The sequence below is a fragment of the Myodes glareolus genome, chromosome 19 (assembly GCF_982192425.1).
Source record: "Myodes glareolus chromosome 19, mMyoGla1.1, whole genome shotgun sequence".
NCBI classification, from domain to species: domain Eukaryota; kingdom Metazoa; phylum Chordata; class Mammalia; order Rodentia; family Cricetidae; genus Myodes; species Myodes glareolus.
Window position 1 is genome coordinate 25,138,088 of NC_142044.1, and position 9,219 is coordinate 25,147,306.

The 9,219-nt window shown below is 42.0% G+C and overlaps 2 long non-coding RNA genes across 10 annotated transcripts in view; one reads left to right on the forward strand and one right to left on the reverse strand.

Annotated features, from left to right (window-relative positions):
- The window catches only part of LOC125415053 (uncharacterized), a 207,092-nt gene that overhangs the window by 156,955 nt on the left and 40,918 nt on the right, over positions 1 to 9,219 (forward strand). For 3 of the 9 annotated variants that reach the window (XR_007236504.3, XR_007236500.3, XR_007236501.3), the window contains one exon: positions 7,498 to 7,883. The exons of the other annotated variants lie outside the window; for them this stretch is intronic. This is a non-coding gene — a long non-coding RNA (uncharacterized LOC125415053). The remainder of the gene's footprint in view (positions 1 to 7,497; positions 7,884 to 9,219) is intronic. 9 annotated transcript variants of the gene reach the window in all.
- LOC125415052 (uncharacterized) lies at positions 3,466 to 9,193 on the reverse strand. The gene is made up of 2 exons (XR_014997992.2): positions 8,570 to 9,193; positions 3,466 to 7,976 (listed from the first exon to the last, which is right to left on the reverse strand). It is a non-coding gene; the product is annotated as an uncharacterized LOC125415052 (long non-coding RNA).

Genomic DNA, 9,219 nt, shown 5'->3' on the forward strand with positions numbered 1-9,219 from the left:
CAGGAGAGGTTGAAGCCAGCCTGGTCTACGTCTGAGACCCTGTTTCAAAGGAAAACAAAAGTTCTTGATTGAGTTCATACTCTAGAATCTTCTGATGGGTGGCCAAGTAAACAGCCATGCTTTGGAATTGCCCATGAAAGTCATGATTTTGCGATGTCCTCAGGCTCTCGTTGTTGCTAGAAGTTGACTAATTCGACACGGGGAAGTGAAGGGTTTTGTGAAATGTTTCCCCCTGCGCATCTGTCCCTACTGTCAAATCAAGTAGTTATTTCTGATAAGTCCTTTGTCTTCGGTGAAGCAGGCTGGCCATGTCTGGTTGTGGGTGGTGCTGATAATGACTGAACAGACAAGGCGAATGAGGGTGGGGGCGGCCTTCTCAGCCATTTCGAAGTAGTGAGGGGGTTGGGAGGTGGCTCATCTAGTGAAATGCTTCCTGTGTAAGAATGAAGGACCGGTGCCTTGGCGGTATAGACAGTAGAACTTGTGTGGCTCACTGGCCAGCCTATCTAATCAAATCAATGAACTCTAGACTCAATGAGAGGCTCTGACAAGTGAGATAGAAATGATTGAAGAACAAACCTGATTGTAACCTCCATCCTCCACATACACAAGAACACATATGTCGTACACACACATGAGCACATACACTGAAAACAGAAAAGGCATTGTTTTAAAACTCAAAATAATAAGAAACCTTTGGGAATGTTTGGAGATGTCCGTGACCACTGAAGACAGAGTTCTAGATAGGCTGAGCTGATAGAGAGACAGGAACCTGGACAGCACAGCTAACTCAGAATGCCTTGTTCTTTTCAGAATATTTTGCCCTGAACCCTTCTTCTGGACTTTGGGAGTACTTGAGCTCTTGGCATGCCAGTGCGTAGGCCTTTTGGAAAAATTATGGACTCTGGAAACTTTCCAAAAGACCCATGGACATCAACATATTTCTAGCAATCTTTCCTTGTTGCAATTGATTGATTATGTGTACTTCAGTTTCCTCGTGTGGTGAAGGAAAGGAAAAGTGGACTATTTAGTTATAATGCCTGTAGATGCTATCACAAATGAACCTCAATATTTATCTGAAAATGACCTTCTTTCTTATGTAATAGTCGAAGCAAGGTGTTGCTGGTTGAGTTCTTTTTCATGCAGAACCTTGGAAGTCAGGCCTCTTCATGTCACCGTCCTGCCATCCCTAAAGCCTTGAAATTCACCCACCTGGCAGAGGGAGGAAGGGCCAGTAGAGAAGGGTTACCCGGTAACTTGCATAAAACTTTTAAAAGACTAGTATATGAAACAGAACATAGCTAAGAGTGTGCCACACGATGCTTAAATACACATAAATAGGACATAATGTTTCAGTCAAGGAGGTGATTCTCTTGCTAAATTTCCATATCATTTTCCTATAATTTTTTTTCTTTATCTGTCTTATGTCTGTATGTGCATGTGTGTATATTCACATGTGCATGCCATGTGTACATTCAGTGGACAATTTGGGCAAGTTGGTTCTTTTCACCCCTGTGGGTTCCAGATGGCCAAGTCAGCTTGTCAAGCTTGGTGGCAAGCACCTTTACCCAATGAGACATCTCAACGGTCCCGTTTATCATTTTTTATGGAATAAACATTCAAAGTATTTTTTTCTAGCTTTTCAAAATTTGCAGCATGTTGTTACTATTGTTGCTTTGCTGATTTTATTATCTATACTTTTCATGCTATGCCATAGCAACAAGAACTCTTTATGGCTTCTAAGTATAGTCCAGTACACACTGCCTAGACTTTCTCTCCTTCCCACTTTACCCGCTGGTGTGACTTCCAACATTCAAATTCTTAGATCAACCTTTTCCTATTCTACCTATGAGTGATGCTCTTAGAGCACTTGTCTCTGTGTGCCTGACTTACTTCACCTATTATAATGACCAGTGTCTTCTGCCTTCATCCTCAATGTTCACAGTTTTTGTGGGTTTTTCTGTTGTTATGCATGATTAGTATAACACTCAGCACGTGTGCCACATTTTCTTCATGCACTTGTTGTATGATGGACACATAGGCTTTTCTATCTGTGGCTGTTGTAAATAAAGTACTGCAATAAACATGGGAATGCAGATGTATGTTCCATGTGCTGATTGCATTTTATTTGGACACATACCCTGTAGGGAGATTGTTGGATCTTATAGTCATTCTATTTTTAGCACTTTGAGAAGCCTCCAATCTGTTTCCCATAATGTCTGTGCTAGTTTACATTCCTACCAACATTGTGCAGGGGTAGAATCTTTTCCTGAACACTCCTGTGCACATTTATCTTTTCTTTTTCTGACAATAATTAGAATGAGATCAAATCATTTCGGTGTGACTTCGATTTACGTTTCCTGGTCTTTAGTAGTGGTGGAGAGTTTTTGTGTCCCTGTTGACCATTTGTTTGTTTCATTGGGGGAACTGTTGATTTCTCAGTGCGTTTTTAAATTGGGTTAGTTATCACCTGCCATTGTGTCTTTGATAGTCTTTATTCTGGCTGTTGTTTATATTGTCAGATGCATAGTTTGCAAACATTTTCCCTCATTTTATGGGTTGTTTCTTTATTCTGGTGGGAGCTTCCTTTGTGTTTCCATTTGAAATAATCTCTTTTGTTCACTTTTGATTTTGTGTTTTGTGTTTTTTTTGTTAGATTATTTTTGTATTGTTTTTGTGGTTGTATCAAAAACAATTCTTTGATGGAGGAGGATCATCTGTCTATGTGTTACTTTCATTGGTTAATAAAGACACTGCCTTGACCCTTTGATAGGACAGAAAATTAGGTAGGTGGAATAGATAGAACAGGATGCTGGGAGGAAGAAGGCAGTGAGGCAGTCGCCATGACTGTCCTCTCCAAGACAGACGCAGGTTAGGATCTTCTCCAGTAAGCCACCACCTCGTGGTGCTACACAGATTACTAAATATGGGTTAAAACAAGATGTGAGAATTAGCCAATTAGAGGCTGAAACTAATGGGCCAGGCAGTGTTTGAAAGAATACAGTTTCCATGTAATTATTTCGGGTGTAAACTAGCTGGGAGCCAGGCGGCAGGAACACAGCCCGCTGCTCCTTTTGCAACAATTCTTGTTCCTTCTAATACCCTGAAGTATTTCTCTTACAATTAAACCTTCCCTTCAGTTTGAAATGATTTTTATAACTGGTAAGAGGCAAGAGATAGAAATCTGTTTCTTCCCCTGCCTGACAGCGTTCACATTTATTGAGAATGTTGTCTTTTCCCTACTGGTAAGAGACTCTATTCTTATATCATTATTAAAATCAGTTGACTGGTCAAGGATGGTAGTATCTACCTGTCATCTCAATACTTTGGGAGGCTGACACAGGAGGATTGCCATCACTTTGAGGCCAGCTTGGGCTACATAGTAAGTATCATCATGGTAGCAGAGTGAGATTTGGTCTCAATCCAACCAACCAAACAAACAAAAACCATCAAGCTGAAGGCATATAAATTTACTTGTAGGCCATTGTTCTCTTCCCTTGACCCACATTTCTGTTTCTGTTCCCCCCTCAGGATATTTTGATTATGATGACTTTGTAGTAGACTTTGAACTCAAGTATAATGCCCCTTTGTTCAAGATGGTTTTGACCTTTTGGAAATTTTTGTGCTTCCATACAAATTTTAGGATTGTTTTCAAATTCTGTGATGAATGTACTTGAGATGTGATTGGGAATGGATTCAATCCATAGATTGGATTAACAATTCTGCAATGTTGATTCTTCCCATTCGTGAACTTTGTCCTTTTCTCTTTCTCTTTGTGTGCTTGAATTCTCGAAGTGTGTGTATGTGTGTGTTTTGTTTCCTTGATTCTTTCTTTTTTCTTTATTTGCTACTGTTAATTGGATTGCTTTTTATATAGCTATGTCGCGTAGTTTGTTATCAGTATGTACAAGACTTTGTCTATTGGTATTGTATCTTGAAGCGTTCTTAATTTTTTTTTTAACTAATCATTTTCAGTGTAGTCTTTGGGGGTTTCTCTGTGCACGTCATGCCACCTACAAATAACATAAATCTTACTTTGTATTTCACAACATTTTTCTTCTCATTATTATTTTCTGGTTCTGGAAAAGACAGGGCCTTGGGTATGATAAGTACAGGCTCTACCAGCTGAGTTTTTCCCCAAGCCCTGAACGTCCTTCATTTCTTTTTCTTGTCTCTTCATTTTTGTGTGGACTTACCGTATCATGTTGAATGCAAATAGTGAGTGTGGCTAGCCTTGTTCTTTTCCAGATGTTGCAAAGTGTTCCGCTTTTTGTCTTTGTATTTTTTTAAATGTTTGACTTATGACACATCATCTTTGTTGTGCTGAGTACCTGTTTTTCTATACTTAATGGTCCGAGCTTTAGAAGATACGTTGAAGTTCATTACATACCTTTTCTTTGTTGAGAGAATTGTTGAGTTTTGTCCTTCCTTTTGTGGATATCTCATATCTCATGTTTATTGAGTCTCCATCCTTGCTTTCCTGTAATGAATCTCACTTGATTACAGTAGATAGTCTTTAATGTGCTGTGTCAATGGCTTGCTAGTATTTTTTGCATCTGTGTCTTCAAGGTATTGGCCTGTAGGTTTGTTTATGTATTTGTTAGTTTTATTAACTAGTGTAATGAGGCCTTGTAAGGTGCAGAAAATCCCTTTTCTTCTTTCTTGTTTTGAATTTGTATTTTTATGAAAGGGAATAGTTTTGGAAGGATTGGGAGTAGTTCTTTCTATGCTTGGGAGGTCCCAGTGGTGTAGCCATCTGATCATTGGCTTTTTTTTGGGAGACAGTGTACTATGAATTCAGTCTCATTAGTCATCGTTAGTTTGCTCTGAATTTCTGTTTCATTGGAATTCAATCACCACAAAGTGCATGTATTGAAGAAGTCTCCAATTTCTTGCAACTCTCAAATTTGTTGGTAAATAGTTGTTCAGACCCACTCTTTAAATACTTCACCCTGAAAGTAGCATATAGTCATTTCCTTCCTAAAGGATAAACCAGAAGAGTTCCCGAATTGGAAGTGGTGAAGGTAGAGGTGGATTGTAGCCATTCACCATCCCACATAGTTTCCTTTTTAATGTTATGTAAGAGTAAATGAGATTGGATTATGAACATACCCTGTTGAGGCATATTCTGCCAACTGCAGAATTCACTTGAATTCACAGAATGCTGTGAATGTGTGTGTGAAGGTGTCAGATCCCCTGGAACTGGAGTTACAGACAGTTGTAAGCTGCTACATGGGTGCTGAGAATTGAACCCAGGTCCTCTGGAAGAGCAGTCAGTGCTCTTACCCGCTGAGTTATCTCTCCAGCCCCCAAAGGGATTTTTTAAAAATGGGTGTTCAAGATAAAGATATGAACAAGTCAGAGCAGTTCCAAGGAACCCATTGTTTCCCGGAGGCTGAGGCGGTGTTATTTGTAGGATGAATAATGAAGGCGCATATAGTCAATTCTTCTTTTTTGTCATAGTTGTGCCTTATAAAGGGGTGCCCACACTGAGTTAGCCAGTCTGAGAGCATTGCCCCAGACAAAGTAGAGTTCTGTTCCTGCGAGCCTCTGACCCATGTGCTCATCAGCCCTTCCATACATAACCTTGTTTGGTGCGTATCTGCTAAAGGTGCTGTGTTTTATGGATCACATTCACCAGCGTTGAACCCCTGCCAAGCGGCAGTAGAATCGCAGGCTGAAGAAGCGTCTCTAGCGCATACTTTCTTTGTGAAGCACACTGTAGCCTTCACAAGCTTGAAAACATCCGATATCTCTCAAATACCAGGGAAGAAAATGTTCTTCAATAGACCATGGCAGAGATTCTTGTTTAAAGGCTAGGAAAGAGAAGCAGACCAGTGAACCCGGCTCAATTTGAACTCAAAGAGTGCGTGTTCAGTGGCTTGAAGTTTTCAGTGCTCTGTCAGTGAACACAAAGGACTAGATAATTACAAATACATTTAAATGAGTAGGTGAAATTTTAACTGCATAATCTACAAATGAGAAGCTGAGAATATGACTCATATGGTAGAGTGCAGGCCTAGTGAGCTAGAGCCATAGCACGGCATAAACTGGACATAGCGGTGCATGCCTGTCCTCCTCGCAGAAGCGTTCAAAGTAATCCTTAGATGCAGAATGAGTTTGAGCTGAGGTGTGTTTACGTGAGACCTTGTTTCCAGAATAGGAAATACACTCTGTGTTGTAATTAGACACTAACTAGTCCTCTCACTGCCCCCTGAGATGCAAATTTGTCAGAGTCGAAGCCACCCTGGAGTAGCTTGTCTAGAGCTGACTTTCTCCGTAAGGGGTCAGAGTGTGATAGGTATTTCAGGGTTGCCAGCCACGTAGTCTCTGTCAACTCTGCCAGTCAACTTTCCTGACTCAGCACAAAGTAGCACCAGGCAATCTACTGTAAATGCATGTGGCTCTGCACCAAGAAAAGTTTTAGATTTGCACACCACATTTTACACACTACATTTTGAATTTCACGTAATTTTCCTATCCCAGAATGCTGTCTTCTAAATTTTCTTCCAACTCTTTTAAAATGAAGAAACCACTCTTAGCTCATGGGCTAAAGCCTGTGGTAGCCAGATTTATCCTGAAGGCCTATAGTTTGTCAACTCTGATCTTCGCTACTACTAGGTAGAGATGCTTAATCATTTAGAAAAGACTAAACTTTTAAAAAGTGTGGTGAAGTTTAAAAATTGCCAAAGTCCTCAAACCCAGCACAGTTTTCAAAGATAGTACACAAATCATGCATCGGCACATCCATCCTGTGCTTCTAGTACATACACACTCATGCATCGGCACATCCATCCCGTACTTCTAGTACATACACACTCATGCATCGGCACATCCATCCCGTGCTTCTAGTACATACACACTCATGCATCGGCACATCCATCCCGTGCTTCTAGTACATACACACTCATGCATCAGCACATCCATCCCGTGCTTCTAGTACATACACACTCATGCATCGGCACCTCCATCCTGTAGTCCTGGAATTTTACTTGTTCCTCTGTGAACATGTGGTCTTTTTGAGCATTATGGATAGACGGATCTGCACCCAGAGTGTAATGGCAAACTGTGAGACCGGGTCACTTGTCTTTCACTAGCATCATTTAGTTCCTGTTTGGTTTTATTGCTGTACCAGGCACATTGCACGGGTACTTTGTGCTCAGAGATAATGCTGGTGAAGGGGGAGAAAGCTAAAAAGCGGTCATCAAGTTGTCATGCTGAACCTTGCCCTTGAAACACATAGAGCGGAGTAAGCTACACAAGCGGCTTATTATGTATGATTAGAGATGAGTGCACTGTCCTTCCTGAGTTGGCCTTTGCCTTCTTTGGATTCTTGGACCAGGAAAACTTCAGAGACCAATGGTCATTATCCTGCTTATGGGTGGAAAAGCATGGTGTCCAGGGTGGATGGCCAAGGAAGAATGTAGGAGTCGTAGAAATCCACGAGACCTCACATCTAAGGATCTCTATATCTTCAATCCTTTATCCTTACATCAGGATCACCGTATGCACACCGTTGTCCCAGACTTTGTGTCTCTATGTCTCTGCATCCGAAGAACCTTGTCAAGGGCGCAAAAGAGGGATAAAAAGTGACTATGGCGGAAACTAGATGAGCGTCATCACAGACCAAGATGCCCGCTGTCACGTCCGTGGGACAATCAGACCTGTGTTGCTTGCCCAGCTCACGCAGTCAGCTGCCTCCGATTATCAAACATGAATATGTGGCACCTGGACACCAGGTGCCTCACGTGTGTTGGCAGCCTCCCCAAGGCTGTGAGACAAGATCCCTGTCTCTGGGAACCTCATCTTTCCACATCAGCCGCGATGTTGTGGTATGTGACTGAGTGGCAGATTCCCGTCATTCCTCTGTGCTCCAGGATCAGGTAGGATGCCAGCGATGATCACCTTCCTGTACTCAGGGCATTAGTAACGATCTCTAACAAGGACAATGAGTTGTAGAGAGTCTTCCCAGAATCCTGTTTTGATTAGATGCAAAGATAAGTCACTATATATCTCATCATGAGAATTCAGAAATAGGTGAAGTGTGCTGGCACACACCTGGAATCCCGGCACGGGAGAGACTAAGAGGTTTGAGGCCAGCCTGGTCTATGTGGTGGAACTATATCTCAGCAACATTAAAGAATAATTAAATATAGCTTCAGTCTTATAGAGGAGTGACTAAAGGCGTATCTAGTAACATATCTAGTGATTGAATTTGTTTTCTGGCCTTTGGAACATAAAAAAATGATAGTTTAATGGGACTATATTATGGGGAAAAACACTATGTAAAATTTTGAAATGATGCGGTGATATGAAAAGCAGAGAAACATATAAAACCACACCTAGGTCAGCTACAGTGTCAGGTTCTGGTCACAGGAGTGTTTTCCGGGGATAGAGACAGCTGTGTTTCCCCATGAGCCTCCTAGAAACCACTGTGTCTAAGCTGACCCCAACCCCCACTTCACATAAGGGCATCTTCATCACTACCCATGATGCCATCCCTATTAAGCCATGTGATGGAATCCTCACTGCTATATAGAATGACATCCTGGGTGCTTACTGCCCTCACCTGTCACAGAGGGGAGTCCTGGGGAAATGGTCCAGGGGGAAAAGTCATTGCTTCAGCTGCTGACACCAATGAAATCTGGAGCAGAACGAGGCGACTCTTTCCAGCATCCCAAGGAGGAGCCTGCATCTTGGCGTTCAACTGTGTGGACTGGACGGAGTGGGTCACGGAGAGAGTTTCAAATGAGAAGCCCTTGCATCCTCAGGACCAGAGGTTAATGTTGCTGTCTGGAGTCCACGCTATTTCTCTCCCACTTAAATTCCATGGATCTGACCTTGGGAAGGAAGAGCTGGTTCTGGAGAAGATATTGCTCCTTGATTCTTGGCAATCAAGTGTGTGTCATGATGATGGTAGCAGATGGGTCCTGAGTTCAGCCAGCTCTTCCCTGAAGAGGCAGGTCTAGCCTGTGAACTGGGCTGGGCTGTCCAGTTCTTAGCAGTATGGTCAGCACTGACCAGTCCTCTTGTTCCCAGTGTTTCCAGTCTGAATGTGAGATTCAGGTCCACTCTTTTGGCACCTGTTGTGGTATCAGTTATAGAGAATGCTGCCACCAGCTTGCAGGAAGAGAGCTGGGAAAATGAGAGGATACATTGGGAAGGGGGCGCTCTTTTTCTTTCTTTTTTTTTTTTTTTTGAAAGCAACTCTCCAACTTT